The sequence below is a fragment of the Bos indicus x Bos taurus genome, chromosome 20 (assembly GCF_003369695.1).
Source record: "Bos indicus x Bos taurus breed Angus x Brahman F1 hybrid chromosome 20, Bos_hybrid_MaternalHap_v2.0, whole genome shotgun sequence".
In the NCBI taxonomy this organism is placed as follows: domain Eukaryota; kingdom Metazoa; phylum Chordata; class Mammalia; order Artiodactyla; family Bovidae; genus Bos; species Bos indicus x Bos taurus.
This window is the reverse complement of record NC_040095.1, coordinates 11,318,607-11,334,901: the sequence shown is the minus strand read 5'-3', so window position 1 is coordinate 11,334,901 and position 16,295 is coordinate 11,318,607. Positions and strand designations below refer to the sequence as shown.

At 45.2% G+C, this 16,295-nt stretch overlaps 1 protein-coding gene across 2 annotated transcripts in view; it reads left to right on the top strand.

The window, feature by feature from the left end:
- Nucleotides 1-6,158: 6,158 nt before the first annotated feature.
- The window catches only part of PIK3R1 (phosphoinositide-3-kinase regulatory subunit 1), a 95,540-nt gene continuing 85,403 nt past the window's right edge, over nt 6,159-16,295 (top strand). The window contains exon 1 of one of the 2 annotated variants that reach the window (XM_027520351.1): nt 6,159-6,385. The gene's annotated coding sequence lies outside the window, so the exon portion shown is untranslated. Of the gene's footprint in view, nt 6,386-7,037; nt 7,303-16,295 lie in introns of those variants that run through there. The other variant, XM_027520352.1, reaches the window with a different exon arrangement.

Genomic DNA, 16,295 nt, shown 5'->3' with positions numbered 1-16,295 from the left:
GCAAGCCCATTTTAAATTTAAAAAACATAGAACATTTCAGAATTGCTTCCTTAGCTCAACCGACTCATGTTTATAGATCTAAAGAGGTTGCTTTTGTTGGAGAAAGGTGGCTCCAAACTTCGGAAAAGGGGACCCTCTGAAAAAGAAATCCGTATTAACAATGAACATATGAGCAACCAGCCAGAGAGGGAGAGTCTGTTGATGGTGATGGAGAAAATCTTATATATCACCCAAGTCTAAACAAGGTGACTACATTTTAGTCTCTAAAACTGGAAGGACTGGAATGTGACGTTAGCTCAGAAAGCTGAAAGCTAACTAAGTATACTGTAAGCTTTGTAAACGATTTTTAATCAAAATGACAAAGCTTCAAGGAGCCTACACAAAAGGGAATCAAAGAGTACAAGTGAAATAGTGCCAAGGGAAGGCGTGTGAGGTGGGATATATAAACACCACGGCTCACTGATGGGGGACGGGTGCTCCCCATCAGGTGCCTGGGACGCTTTGGTAAGGTTTTCCAAAGGCAGGATGAAACGTCCCTCCAGCTTCCCCACCCTGTGTAGTATGGATGTTTTCAGGGTTTACCCACGTTGTAGCCTGTGTCAGGACTTCATTCCCTTTTTTACGGCCAAATGATATTCCACTGCACATCAGTATACTTTGTTTAGCCTTTCATCTGTTCATGAACATTTGTGTAGTTTTCAGCTTTTGGTTATTACGAACAGCACTGTTATCAACGCTGCATGCAAGTTATCTATTTGAATCCCTTCTTATTGTGGTTTTTATTTGCTTTTCCCTAATAACTAAAGATGCTGAGCTTCTGCACTTTATTCTTGGGTAAAGTGTTCAAATCTTTTGTCCATTTTTAAAACTGTTTTGTTTACTTTAAAAAAAAACATGATTGTGTTGTGAGAGTTCCTGACCTATTCTAAACACAAGTCCTGTGTTGGATATATGGAGAAGGCAATGGCACCCCACTCCAGTACTCTTGCCTGGAAAATCCCATGGATGGACGAGCCTGGTAGGCTGCAGACCATGGGGTCGTGAAGAATCAGACACGACTGAGTGACTTCACTTTCACTTTTCCCTTTCATGCATTGGAGAAGGAAATGGCAACCCACTCCAGTGTTCTTGCCTGGAGAATCCCAGGGACGGGGGAGCCTGGTAGGTCGCTGTCTATGGTGTCGCACAGAGTCGGACACGACTGAAGCGATTTAGCAGCAGCGGCAGCAGTGTTGGATATATGTTTTGCAAATATTTTCTCCAAGATGTGGCTCTTTATTTTCATGAGTGGTTTTTGAGGAACAAATGTTTCTGATGAAATCCAATTTATTGATTTTCTTCTCTTGATAGTTCATGCTTTTTGTGTCCTAGTATTTAAGAACTCTTTCCTAAACCTATGTTCTCTTTTAGAAGTTTTATAGTTCAATTTTTAAGTGTAGATCTGTGATCCATTTTCAGTCAATACCCCATATTCACTGGGGTACTAACATCAAGGGTCATTTTTGCTTGCATGTAGCTTTCCAGTTGCTCCAGGCCTGGTGATGTTTCAGCACCACTCACTGACTAGTAGCATTAATGGTCCAGTTGCTCTGTCCTCAAATCTGGTTCTGACTTAGACCTTCAGAGGTTCTGTCTGAACAACCTTTGCATTCTATTGCTTTAACAGTAACACATATTAAGAATTTCCAGTTGTTTCATTTAAGCTTCCAGACCTTTCTCCATTACTGAGTGTCCACAGTGTACCAGGAAGTCTATTATTTGCTGGAGTTATACAAAAATACAAGTGGTTCTTGGCATTCAAGAAAATAGCTACAAAATCTCATTTGCATGTTTCATATTTTATCAACTCAAGTTAGATTATCGTATTAATTTTTTTTAAATCCAGCTTCTTATTACAGGGGATTTTGAGAGCAGATACAGAATAGAATTAACTGAAAACTATTACTAAGGTGGCTCATTTACTTCCATTGCATACTGGTTGATTTATTTAGTTTCCTTCCTAAAGTGTGAGGACTAAAGAGCTGAAAGAGACAAGAAATGCCCAGACCACAGATTATGACCAAAGAACTCTGAGTACAGGTGATGATGATCTGACATGTTCACTGAGGGTACAGTCAGGAAATTGCCTCTCCTTCTGATCCTTCAACATGGTTATCAGCATGTACAAGCTCAGAAACAGTAGAATGAGAATTCTCAATCTGTTGGCCTTCTGAATTCTCCCTTTGCTAGGAAGTACTATTTCAGCCAATAATTTTTTTATGCTCCTTGTAATATGTGTTTAACCTGGGTAGCTCACAAAGAGTGGAAAATTTTAAGCTAAATAATACAAAGATTGATTTTTCTCCCATTTTAGTTATCAGGGCAGGAGATAGGGAAAATAAAAATATTGGGCAAAATGTCAGAGTATTTTGCCCCAAGGTTGCTAGCACTGGTATCTCACCCGTTACCAATTCTCAGCCATTGAATTCCTGCAAATGTTTGGTGTTGTAGGGAACAGAAGATTCAAAATACATGAGCCTTGAGATTAACAGTTTGACCTCAAGTTCATTATCTTCTTGGGTGTTCTTTCTTTTTTTATTCTTTTTTTAGGCCCACTTAATTTTATGTCATAGATCATCATAAAACTATAAACTGGTGGTCATAACTCTTATGTGGCCTAAACCCAGGGTTCAAAAAATGTTGAATGAATTGCCAGCATTTAATAATTGGGAAATCGCCCATTAAAAAAAAAAAAAATCTGGATTTCCAACTTCTCTCTGAAAGGCCTGGCAAATCTGGGCTCACATTCCTGCATGGCCACAGTCAGCTAAACTCTAGTACCAGCTGCTTCTTTTAAGACCAGCCATTTAGGCTCCAGTCTCTCCCCAGTTGGCTTTCCTGTGGCACCTTTCCCACCTGGGTCCTTTAAGACAGTGGTTCTTGAACCTGGCTTCAAATACTGGAATCATATGAAGAACTTTAAAAGCTACTGATGACTCTGTTCCAACCCCCAAAGATTTTGATATAATCTGTTGTGTAATCCAGGCATTGGGATTTTTATAAGCTCCCCAGGCAATTCCAAAATTGAGGACTGGTCTAAAAGCATCTCAGAGTTTAACTTGCATACAAAACACCTGGGGACCTCGTTAAAATGCAGATTGTGATTCAGCAGGTCTGGGATTCTGCAGATCTAGCAAGCTCCTACATAGTGCCCATGCTGCGGGCTTTAAGACAAAGGCTTGAAGATTTGTTCTTGTTTAATTTTGATTTTGACCCTGAATGACAGACTTAGGTTTCAAGTCTAATGGAAGTTTATTCTTTTTGTTTGAAGTTGTTTATTTATTTATTTCTGGCTCTTCTGGGTCTTTGCTGCTGCATGTGAGCTTTCTCTAGTTCAGCGAGTGGGGGCTACTCTCTAGCTGTGGTGCACGTGCTTCTCATTGCACTGGCTTCTCTTGTTGCTGAGTACAAGCTCAGTCGTTGGGAGGCCCAGGCTTACATGTGCAATCTTCCTGCACCAGGGATTGAATCAGCGCCCCCTGTTTCGGCAGGAAGACTCTCAACCACTGAACCACCAGGGAAGTCCTAACAGAAGCTTATTCTAGCACTCCTGTCATTGAAGTAGCTGGAGTGATGGTGACAAATGAGAATATCCTACTGGTCCTCTTTGAGGAGGGTACTTCTCAGCTTGCTGTGGCCTCTGAAAGCCTTTCAGTGATGGGGGTCCTTGAGCCCTGTAGGTCTGCCTTCTGAGCCACCTTCGCTCTCACCAACCATAATATCGTGTCACCACACGATAAATCCTCTCTCCCTTTGAGAACTGTACCTCCTTTGACGTTTTGAGCTCTTTGATGGTGGCACTGCTGCCAGCCACCAGTTCGGCTGTTATTGATTGAAAGGTAGTGTTTGTGCATTTATTTGAGCATTTTATTGCAGTGGTTTCCGTCTGTGTTTCCAGATGCCTTAGGCCTGGAGCAATGGTTCTCACACCCTAGCATGCCACTTGGAAGGCATATTAAAACAGATTCACAGGCTCTACCCCCAGTATGTCTATTTCTCTGAGAGGGAATTTGTATTTCCAACAAATTCCCAAGAGGTAATGCCATGGCAGGTCCAAAGACCTAGAGATGCTCTTGGTCTCACCACATGACTTCTTATAACAGCTACATTTTGGGAGTCCAGATAAGATTAGATTAAAGCAAAGGTTATTTTTTAAAAATCTGAATATTGCTGTTCTGGTGACTTTCGCTTTTATTATTCAAGTTAGTAGAAAATGAATAAATATTTGAATATTAGTGAAATGGTGAAGAGATCAATTTAATAGAGATGAAACAAAGACTAAAATTATTCCATTTATGGAAAGAGAGACGTATTGTCCTTCCATGCAACACTCTATGGACTTATGCTTTGTGTTCAAATATGATAGAAAAAATACATATATACTGGAAATAAGTGGCTGAAGTCTATCTAGAAAAAGAAGCTTGATCAAGGATTTCATGCTATTTTTAGTTTAGGGAGAATAGACCACCACTAGAGCAGTATATAAGTGTCTTTCCAGGAACTCATTATGTAGGAAAGGAGACAGCTGTTAAGGTTTCTTCCGGCCCATGCCTAACGGAAACACAGCAAATGTCATAGCAGTTATATCTCAGTTTATTGGATTGGATAAAATTATTCTGTCACAGGGTGAGGCCCCTCCTTTCGTTTATAAAGCTCAATGTATGAGGTCCTTCATTTCACTGGATGCATGGGAATGATGTAGCTTGGTAAACTTCATATTTACTTTTAGATGAAGTGGATTCTTACACCAGTAGGTAGCGGTCTGCTTTTGTATCTCCACCTCAAGAAATACGTTGGAATAACAAAAATGCCAGGCCTGAAAACCCTAAAGTAGAACTAAGCTGTCCATCAGAATGTGAGTCACCTTTAGGGATGACTGTATTTCCCAAGGACAGTCAAATTTCAGGATATTCTTCCTCTACTTCCATTGTCCATTAAAAATAAAGAAAAGAAAAAAACAACGGAATTAAAAAAATACCTGAAAAAAAAAAAAAACCCACCAAATTCAAAGTTTGACAAAAGTAAGTTATTGGTTTAAAAAAAAAAAAAGTAATATTCTTGCAAGGAAATTGGGAACAGGGCTTTAGGGCAAGTCGACTGGGCGGGTGCAGGTCTCGAAACCGCAGAAAGAGGAATCTGGGAAGAGGTTTTTAAAAGGCGGACTATTACATGTTTTTATGGGCGAAAGAGGAACAGAGCGGGTGGTGGCATCCCATCATATCGTCAGAGGAAGGTTTGTATCAACAGCAGATTTTTCTTGAGCAACTAAAATAATGAGGACTAGCTGAAAAATGTGCATTAGAAAATTAAGAAATTTAAGGAATTCACAGTTCACGTGAGCTTTCTCCCACCGACCCCACGAGCAACTGCGGTCTGCCTGAGCGACCTACATTTGCTCCGTCATCTCAGGACTGAGAGGGATCAGTCAGCGTGCGCCCTCCTCATGAAACTCTGCCCTTCTGGCGGGCCCGCCTGGCTCCCGGGGGCGGCAGTGCCAGCCAGGGTCCTGGAGTTCCAGGCAGGCTGCGGACGCCCGTCCCTCCGGTTCACCCTTTCACCCCTCCTTCACCCCGAGGCGCCACGCGGGGTGGCGCGGTTTTTCCGCCCACCCCCGCGGCCGCACTGGCCAAGCCGAGAACTGCAGGGCCTCCGGCTTTGGCGAGCCTGGAATCCGAGTCCTCCCAGCCTCAACCCCTGCGCTGGGACGCTGGGGGCTCGAAAGAGGCTGGGGTGTGTTTCAAGACACCGCGATTAGAGACGCAGCTTGTAAGTCTGAACTCGTCCTCGGTCTCTCGCAGACCTGCCGCCTCCGGTCTCGAAGACGCCCGGCAGCCGGCTCAGCCCTAGGCGGGAAGCAACCTGGCCCGGCTGGCGGGCGAAAACCCAGAGCACTCGGCCGGGTAGCCCAGGGTATCCCCGCGGCTGGGGGCGGAAGGCGAACCGGGCCGCAGGAAGAGTCGGCAGGAACCGAGCTCCGCCCAGCTGGCCGCCGGGCTCGCAGGCCGCGCGGTGAATGGCAGCGGCGGAGGGCGCGGTGCCAGCGGAGAGGGGCGGAGCCGCGGGCGCTGGTTGGCGAGGGCTCGGGGGCGGGGCTCGCGGGGCGGGGCCGGAGGCGGGGCCGCTGCCCGGCGCTGGAGCTGCGGGCGCACGGAAAGGAGTCGCGAGCAGCTGGAGCGGAGTTGGAGGAAGCGGCGGCCACGGCTGGCAGCGGGTTGGAGACGGCGAGCTCGGGTCGGGAACGGCTGGCGGGTCTGAGCTGGGTCAGGGGCTCATCGGAGCCGTGCGCGCCAGAGGCTGCCGGTGCAGCCTGGGCCCAGCAGAGGAAGGAAGCCGGCCGGCGGGGGAGGTAGGCGGCGGCAGCCGGTCCGGGTGTGTGCTCGGGAGGGGGAGGCGGTGCGTGCGCGCGCGGCCACCGCCGCTCTCTTCCTGTCACCAGCAGCCGCTTCTCCTTCTGCAGAACCGAGCCGGGGGAAGCGAGCCGGCCCCCGTCCTCCCTGCCGCTGGCATCTGCCGCCCTCCGGGCAGCCGCGGGTTCCCTTCGCGGCCAGCGTCCCCGCGTGCTCCCGGTTCCCTCGCGGCTCCCGTTTCCCTGGTCCTCTTCCGAGCGGGGTGTGCGCGCCGCCGGGAGCATTCGTCCCCGGAGTTGCAGGCGAACTCGGGCTTCCGCCACCTATCCGTCACCGTACACTTTCCTGAGGGTTCCCCCAGTCGCCCGGCTGCAGTTTTCCGGAGCCCTTCAGCGGAGAAGAGCTCCCTGACCGCCGGCTTCGCGTAGCGGGCTGGATCTCTGCTTTCCCCCGCGCTCTCCGGCTGCAGCCGGGTCGCTGCCCGGGCACTTCCCCGGGGCGGGCGGGGGTCCCAGGAGCTCGCCCGCGGCCCCCGCCCTTCGAAGTTTGCCTCCCTCCTCTTCCGGGGTGGGGGAAGTGTGCCTCGGGGCGGCCGATCGCCGGGGCCCTAACTCGGCGTGTGGTGCCGGCCGGGCCTGTGGCAGGTTGTTGGAGGCAGATTTAATGGGGTCTTCGGATAGCCCGGAAATCTAGCTTTTTGTAACGTGGGGCTGGACTGGAGGGACCGGCCCCGCAATATGGAGCCGGCTAGAGGGAGCGAGAGAGCGTGCAAGCCCGAGCTGAAAGATCGTGCGGAATTGTCTGGAATCCACAGCTCTCACGCTCACTTCCCAAGGGCAGAAACTGCCCGGCAGATCACAAGACAAAGAGAACAGGAAAGCTCAGGCCAACCGCTCGAGTGCAGAAATGTACTTTGGTAACCAGATTCGATCGTGTAATGAAAGGGTGTGAGCGGAATGGCTGTTACATGTTGAATGCAGAATGTGTGTGAACTGGATTTGGGGAAATTCTGCTTCTCTCTGGACGTAGTTTAATATCAGAAAGCTCTCACGTTTACCGTTAATCTCTGGTGTAGCTGCAGCACTGCTGGTATATAAGTGTGAGTTTACTGGGTTGGGGGGTTTTATGACTTTCGAAGCGATAGGGGTTTTTCCGGCCTTTTTTTTACCCCTCTCCAGTTCTTTCCTCTTTGTCAGTCTGTGCGAAGTACGAATGGATAAAACAGTTCCGGGTTTTGAACGCAGCATTAGATTGTCATTTCTGTGTGATGGGGCTGAAGTTTTTAGTTGTTAGGCGGGACATTCACAATACAAGTTACCCAGGCATTATGGAAGTGGGGTTTTTTTTTGCCTCCCCCACCTTTTTTTTTTCCTCATTAGCTTGTGTTGCGTTTTGGCAACTTTAAAGGTGGTTAGGTGCTAGTTAGAAAAGGTCAGAATAGGTAGGTATCAGCTAGAAAAGGCCAGAGTAGGAAGACAGGTTTATCAGTCATCATCAGGAATTTGGTGACTTCTGCACAGAAGGCCACAAACATTGAAATCGTTGAAACACACAAATCATTGAAAGAGAGGGAAAAAAATCACTCCTAGCCATAATTTCTTGATAGAGTACACTATCTTGAAATAGTTTTTTAAAAGCAGTAGATGATAGTTTTCTAAGGAACAAGAGTTACTTAAGCTTTGGGAAGCAAGTGTTTTGGTCATTCCAGAGAAAATACCCAGAGTGATTTTTTTTTTTTTTTTTTTTTTGAGGGATCCCTCTTCAATTTGGAAAGATATGTTTGGTTGAGGATCAGGTTTAAACTGGAAAGGCCTGTGGAGGAGGGTCTCTGCCTTGCAGAAATGCTAGGTTATGTCAACTACTGGCCTCTTTAGCTTTTATATGCCAATTGCAACTAGAGAGTTGTACTTTTTTTCCATAGAAGTATATAAATTTTTGTGATTGGAAGAAAGTTTTGTATATCTGATACTGGCTTGTAAAGTGTGTTAGGATGTAGCTTTTTAACTTTCATCTTGATCTGGGACCTGTTCTTGTCAGTTGCATAATAGATATTTGCATTGTACACATTACTATCTGCTGTTTTATCTGCTTTTGTAAAATGATGATATCGCTGTGTCTTTTCACCTCTGATGCTGAGAGCTGATGTGAAAAAAGCATTTCATTTTCCATTGATTAATGGTATTGTCTTTCTCTACCTGTGTCTTTAAATTGATTAAGAACGGTAAACCCCTGAAGTATTAAGTTGATTTGGGAAACAGAAGTGGTACAGTAAGTCATAGGTGATATGTATGTTGCTTATTGACAGTGGTGGTGGTAGTGCAAATTTATCTGCTGGAAATGTCAAGTGCACCTTGGTTGGTTATAGAGGGTTTTGTATTTTCATGCAAGCCTGCTCCACTTATTCAAATTTTGTGTTGTTTAAAGTTTTGCTCATATCTTTAAGTAAAATTTCATGAATGCCCGGTAATTCTTAGGCTACTATGTTGGTCAAAATCTTTCTTTCTTAGGTATTTTAAGGGATTATTCTAAAAAGACATCTAATCTGAAAGATTGTCCACTTGCTCATTAAAACAGGAACAATTCTAGTTGAGCTCGCATTGTGTTTGCATTTTGTCATATGCAAAATCAATTTTCGTGAATAAAGAGATGGTCAATGAGCAGATTTTAAAAAAAAAGATTTCGTGGTCAGGTAGAATATTGAAAGCTAAGATCATGTTTGCATTTGGTGTTTTGCTTTTAATTCTCCCACAACTGAGGCATACACAATGCAGAAGAAAAGGGGAAGTGCCTTTTTTTAGTATATTATACATTTAGATGGGCTCCGCACAGCTCTTCTGTATTTTGGAGGACGCAGGAATTTGCCAGTGAAGGCAAGAGAATAGAGTGTCCTAGTGAAGCCCTCAGAAGCCCTTACTTATCAATGGAAGGAAGGGGTTATCACCTTAGAAGGCAAGGCATAATATCAATTATATGACGGCTTTTAATAAAAAACTTAGCCTGTAATTCATTTTTGAAATATTCATCCTATCCCTTTTTCTACCCGCCCCTCTGTATCCCGGTCTCCTCTACCTACACCCTAATGTGATTACCTGCCATGATTCTACCAACGCTCTTATTGGAATTACTTGCTTAAGAAAGTGGCAGTTAAAGGCCATTTCACATACATGATGCCAAAGCAGCTGAAAACAGACTGTAATTACTGCTAACCATGTCTGTTTGGGTGATGTTAGGGTTTTTGTGTATATTTGAAAGGATAGAGTGAGTGTAGTATACCTTTTGCTTAAAAAAAAAATCCTAGTATAAAAACATCTTGGAGATTTTATATCCTCCCAGCATTGTTTTCCTTGAAGTATATCTATACATACATGCTCCCCACCCCCACTGCCCCCCACCCCCTGCACCTGTAGTCAAAATGGTGTTCATGTTAATAATCACCCCAAAGAGTATTGCAGTCATAGGAGTCTGGCAGAAGGGAGGAGAGAGTGAAGAAAGGGAGGTGCCAGGCTGTACCCCTCTCCGTCACTGGACTTCAGTGGTCCAGCCCTGGACTCAGCCTTAGGAGCTAGGGCTGCAATAGGAGCAGCCACTGCTTTCGGTCCCTGGAGAATGGTGTGAGTGGGATCACCTGTTTTCCTTTGAAGGCAGCTAGGAAGCAGCCACCGCAGCTTCCTGGAGAGTTTTGTCCCCTAACTCCACCCCCTGCCTCTTACCACCCTCTCACACAGCCCTGGCCCCTCCCAGGTCTCCTCAGCCCTGACCTCTATAGAGCCACCCTCTGCCCCAGGACTAGATGGACAAAGTCCACAAGCAACCCTTATCTGTCTATCTATTTACTCTGAAAAGGAGTTAAAGAAACAGAGTTTTATTTTGGCTAGCTTCAGGAATCTTTCTGTACAGTTTGCAGAGTTTAGAAGCAGTGCCAAAGAAAAATTCTTGGCAAATGTTTCCAGTTTTAAATAGGAATTGTATAAGTGGCAATCAATGCTAATAATAATGATGGGATATACAGTACTGCTGCTACAGCTGTGATTTACTGGCTGTCTGACCTGAGGCACATTATTTAACTTCTCTGTGCTGATTCTCCTCTCTGTAAAATGGAGATGATAAACTGTACCCAGAATGCAAGGATTAAATGAGTTGATATATACAAAACTAGAAGGACAGTGCCTGGCCCCTAGTAAGCACTGTGTCGGTATTAATTATATTAAGCTCCGATTATCAAGACCAGAACTCAGCCTCTGTATAAATAATTTCCTTTCATCTTCATAATAAACAGTGGCACAGAGAGGTTTAAGAGGCTTGGTCAAGTTGGAAAATCTAGGCCCCAATGGGGACAAGCATCTTTGAGTGTGAAGTCCAGTGCTTATACTCGCCTGCTTGCTGAGAATTTTCCACAGTAACATCCTATTTTTGCAAGAGGAGAGACGCTAGAGTGTCTTCTTCCGCCCTGCCATTCCAGGGCGGCTTCCTCTCAGGGCTTCCTTGCCCCTGGGTGATGCAGAGAACTGGAATGGTCCACCCCAGGGCCTTTTCTGGGTTATAGGATGTGTTTCTCAGGCTCTGGAAGCCACAGCCTCCCCGTGATGATCACTGAGCCTGAGAAATACGTCCAGCTGGGGCTGTGTTTCTGCACCTCGGGCAGTGCTGGCGCCATCCCATCGCTCTGCTTTCTGGAGAGCCCCATGTTCTTGTTGTTTGACCAAGGCTTGTCCTGTCCCCACATACCCAGCCCCCAGAGGGCCTGCGGGCAGGAGGCGTGGCTCAGATGCCCAGCTCCCCCAGAGCATGGCAGCCTGGCGCTCATTCTGGTTGGTTTGAAAAATGAATGGGGATACTTGAGGACGCTGGTTTGGGGCTTCATCCCAGCCCCTCATTTTATTTTAATTGAGATGAAATTCTCACCCCATAAAATTTTACCCTGAGCCCAGCACTTTAGGTTGAAATTCATTATGTTTAATAGGAAAATTTGATTTTCATGATTTCCAGGACACCATATTTGAAAGGGGAAAAGATTTTTAGATGATGATTAGATGATGAATTGTGTTTTCTGTTTTTTAAAAAAGCGATGTGAGTTTAGGTAGGGAGCTTGCCCTACTGAAGATAAAAGGATGAATTGTAGGGCTGGGGCCCAGGCACTGATCCGTAGCTTTGCAGCCGGATTGAAGGTCTGTCTTGTGCTGAGAACCAGGGCCAAACAGCTGATTTCATGGCAAGGTAGAATCACACGATCAGGATATATTCTTGGTTTATTTTAAGTGATTTGAAAATATTCTTTATTCCTGCCTCCCCACCAAGATTGCTAAACCTCTGTCCTTTGTAAATGGGAGTGAGTAAGTCAACAAAGTCAGAGGACTTTTCAAAGAGTTGTGTTTGGTTCTTTGCCCAAATGCCTGCGGGTTAGAGGGTTAAATTGAAAATTTACTTTCAAGCAGTTGGACATTGAGAAGTCATGGATAGCTTCTTGTGGGGCGTCAGAAACAACTTTATTCTGAGGAACAGAATGATAATTGGTCAGTATTTTAGCAGAGAGAAAATCTGCCTTCATTGCAGGCAGTCTGTAAAAGGCTTGAAAGATAGGAGCAACATAATTCCCGTGAAGGAACTTTCGAACTGTTTCATATGATTTTCTAATAAGAGGAAGTTAATTTGTTATTTGTTCCTAGGTTTTCTTTATAGCTTTTGTTACAGTAACTCAGGCTATGCACTGGCTTAGAGCCTATGTCATAAAACTGCCTCAGGTATTTGAAAACATTAATTACTAATGGTGGATACTGTTGTTTAGTCGTTAAGTCGTGTCTGACTCTTTTTGCGACCCCGTGGACTGTAGCCTGTCAGGCTTCTCTGTCCATGGAATTTACCAGGCAAGAATACTGGAGTCAGTTGCCCTTTCCTTCTCTAGGGGATCTTCCCAACTCAGGGATCGAACCTGCATCTCCTGCATTGCAGATGGATTCTTTACCATCTGAGCTGCAAGGGAAGCCCCGTGGTGGATATTATCTGCATATAAAAACCTAAACTATGGAAATAATTCCATTGGAACTGAGTGGAAATAGTTCAATGGACAGGTGCATGTAGCCAAAGGGTTAGAGGTACAAGCTGGTGAATCTGGGGAACATATAGTTTGGGCTCCACACTGACCGCAGGCGAGTAACCTAGGCACTACCAGTGTCCGAGGTTGCAGAGATTGCTGCTGTGCTGGGGCAAACCTGAAGGTGAGAGAAAGAGAACTTGCCAGTCCTCTAGACACGGTCTCCCCAGTGCCTGTGAATGATGATTTACATCTCTCTCCGCCACCACCCAGCAGGGACTGAGTTGTCAGAAGTTGTGCAGTGAGAGGACTGGGGTAGCAGCAAGAGGCGTTTAGGTGACAGAAGCTGAAGCTTGTAGAGCAGAAATGGACAGGATTCCAGAAGAGGGCAGCCTTCTAGAAGTTAGATGCCCAGTATTTGATTCACCCCATTATGGACTTGTTTGGCAAGGATGCATCTCAGTGAAGTCTCTTTGGAAGAAAATCTGCATGGTCCAGGATGCTGAGTCTTGGACTTGAGGGCACTCCTGCTGAGTTAGAAAGGCTTCTCTTTGTGCAGGTGTTTTTTTGTGAAAGAGCCACAGATACTGCCAGTAAGGCCACTATCACAGAGAGTAAAAAGCAGACCATCAGGATGAGTTTGAGAGGTCTGAGTACGCAGGCAAGGAATCTACATGGGTGACCTTATTGACGTATCTGGCCATCCATGGGCATCCAGGGAAACTGAGTTTGAGCAGCAGGTTTTAGAATGTTAAAAGCGATGACTCTGAAGCCAGACTGCCTGGATCTGAACTCTAGTTTTACCTGTCACTTGCTGAGCATTGTCATGGCCAAGATATCACAGCCAAGACACAAACTCTCTGCACCTCATTTCTTCTTGCGTAAAGTGAGAATGTTGGTAGTACTCACCTCATAGTCACTGACCCGTGTCAATACATATATAGCTCCCAATAAATATTTGATGGTGATGGTTGAATGGGTTAATACATCTATAGCTCCCAGTATTAGATGATGACCATGATGACTATGACATCATTAAAATGGGCATGGCCATCAGGAGAAAGTGTAAGGTGTGCAGCAGAGAAGCCACGTGCTTCCTCCCTCTAGCCAAGGCCTCTCTGTGCCTCTCCATAGGATGCCCTTCACCTGCCCCCCAGATGGCTAGGCAGAGCTCTCCCTCTTAACTGCTCTCCACTCACTTAATTGCCACTGAATCATGGCTGACCTTGGATTGTTTTGATTGGTCTTTCTGGCCTTGATGGTGGAGTCCCAGAAGATAAGAGTAGTGTGTGTTGCTTGCAGCGCTAGAGTCATAGAAGATCTGGGGATGTTTTTTTTTTTTCCCCCCCGATGGAGGGCCCAGAATTCTGCACAAGATTCTTACACACAAAGTAAGGTGGTTCTTACAAATGGTGAGGAAGGGGGGCTTTGTAGAGACAAGTCTCTGGCATCTAAGGCGAGGATTGTTATTGCTGCTCTAGAGTCTAGCAGTTGCTAGAGTCTTAGGGTTCCTCAGGGTTCTTTATGTCTTTGCAGGGATTTAGCTTCAGGCCGGTGTTAACATAGTTTTTAGGTTTATAAAACCTTGAGCAGACCTAGGGCTTTTCGTACTACAGTGTCCCTGGTGCAGGACATGCATAGCTGCAGAGAGATGTCATGAGCAAGGCTTGGCGATTTGCTGAGACTTTTTAGAGGGGAGAGGAGGAATTGCAGGGGACAGGGAAGAAGGGAGAGAGGGATCATTATACTGCTCATTCTGTTAAGAATCTCACCAAACTGGCCTTCTGGGTTGTTGAAACAGGAAGCCATAGGCAGCATCTGGCGGAAAGATCTACCCAGCCTACTAGTTGAGGATTTTCCTCCCCCCCCCCCGCCCCCCAAAAGATATAAACTGCCAGGAAAAGCTAACAAAAATTTCAAGGCAAATTTGAAGGAATTAAATTATTCTTAGGCATATTGCCTGGTTTCCAGGCATTTAGGGATATGTAAATTTCCATGTTCTTTAGAGTTCTGTGTCTCATTTGTAACAGAGTACATTAGTACTAAAAATGGGATTTGCTAGTTCTACATTTTCGTGTGAATTTATGCAGTGAATATTTAATTTGATTCTGGATCTGGCAAAAGGAGAGGCTGTCTTCAAACATAACATAGTTTATTTTTCTCATATGCTCTGCTGGCTGCTTTAATTTTTTTTTCCTCTGCCGACTGAAATGCAAAGTAGAATACTACCCCAAATTAATATTCTTGCTACACAAAGATCTCTAGTGTTTGTTTTTGCTTCTTTTAATATGTAACTCTCCTAAGAGCGTTATTGTATTACAGCTAAGAGGCTTTAGCCATGTAAAGTTGAATGCTTTACACTTCTGAATGCCAGTATAACAATTAATCTGTGATTAGGTTTTGCTTCTTAAGATGCCTGCACCGCAGAGTGCCTATAATGTTAAACTTCTAAGGGGTTCCACTCTTGAAAACTTACAAAAGCTCTCTTTGACATAGCACACCGACATTGTGAGGCTATTGTTTTTATTGCTTTATTGTTCAGCCAGCTTAACTGAAACCTTGAGTTTGCTTTTCCTCTTTATGACCAAGATAACCTGGAGAAATGAACGTGGGGCGCATAGTGCGTCCAAGTGCGCGCTGTTCTGTGTTGTTCTAGCGGCAATCCAAGCTGCTTACCGCCTATCTTAAGAGAGTCTCTTGACTCTCCAAGCCCTCTGCCTCCACTAGTTAAAAAAAGAACCTTGCATTTCCTCCTCCACTGAACTGTCTTCATAGAGTGATCTGCAGCAGCTATCTGCTTTCTCTTTATTCCTTAACTCCTTAAAGGCGTGCCGCAAAGTCCACGGGGTCGCAGAGTTGGACACGATTTAGCAACCGAGCAACAACAGATCCTCTATACCATTAGACTAGAGTGGCTTGCTCTGCTCTTCTACTGTGCGTCCACGATGGACGCAGCCCTGGGGTGACCTAGCCCTGCCTATTTTACACTCCCAGAGGCCTCTGCAGGATTTCATCTTAGAGATCACCCTTTTCTACCTGAACCCTCTTACCCCGTATTTCCAGGGCATGGCATTGTCTTCAGACCTTGACTTTCCCATTTCAGCAGCATTCAGTGAGCCTCAATGTTTTGTCCTTGGATTTTTTTTTTTTTGACTTTTAATTTCTTTTTTTTCCCTGAGTTCCTTTATTCCATTGAGTTTGCCCATGTCTTATTTGCAGCTGATAACCAAACTTCAGGTGTGTTCCCTGTCCTGAATCACAGACCAGGTTTTCAGCTACTCACACGTGGGTTTGCTTGCATCACTGCTAGCCCACCAAGGCCTCCTGGCTTCCCTTTACCTGATACTGGTATCTACGGTCTTCTCATGAACTCAGGATCAGGCATCCTTTTTGCTCTCTTTCTCTGTTTAAAAAAAAATCATTTTTATTGCTTTTTAATATCAAACAGTAATAACCTTTGGGATAAAGGAGAAAGTGGGAAGGAGAGAGCGTTTTTCCTTTTTATTTTGTACTTTTCTGTACAGTTTATACTTTCTACTTTGCTTTTTTTTGCTTGGAAGGCACCAGCAAAATGACCTAAGTTCTGGTATTATATACTGAATTTTTGTGTCTTTTTTATTTCTTTGCATTACCACATAGTAACATGTTGCTAAACAGACACACAAGTAAATATTTCTCGATTATCTGATGTCATGTATAAATGAGTTCTAAAATAGTGGATGGAGTAGCTGATCTCTAGGCCCCAGTAGTCGGACAGCGCCTTGAACCTTCACTCAGCTCTCGAGGCTGGGAAGAGCCCTTCCTCTTGGCTTCTCTGCAGTCCTGTTCCTCATCTTGCTGTGGTCTCTCTGTCTCCCACACTGGGATGCAGTATCCTAGGC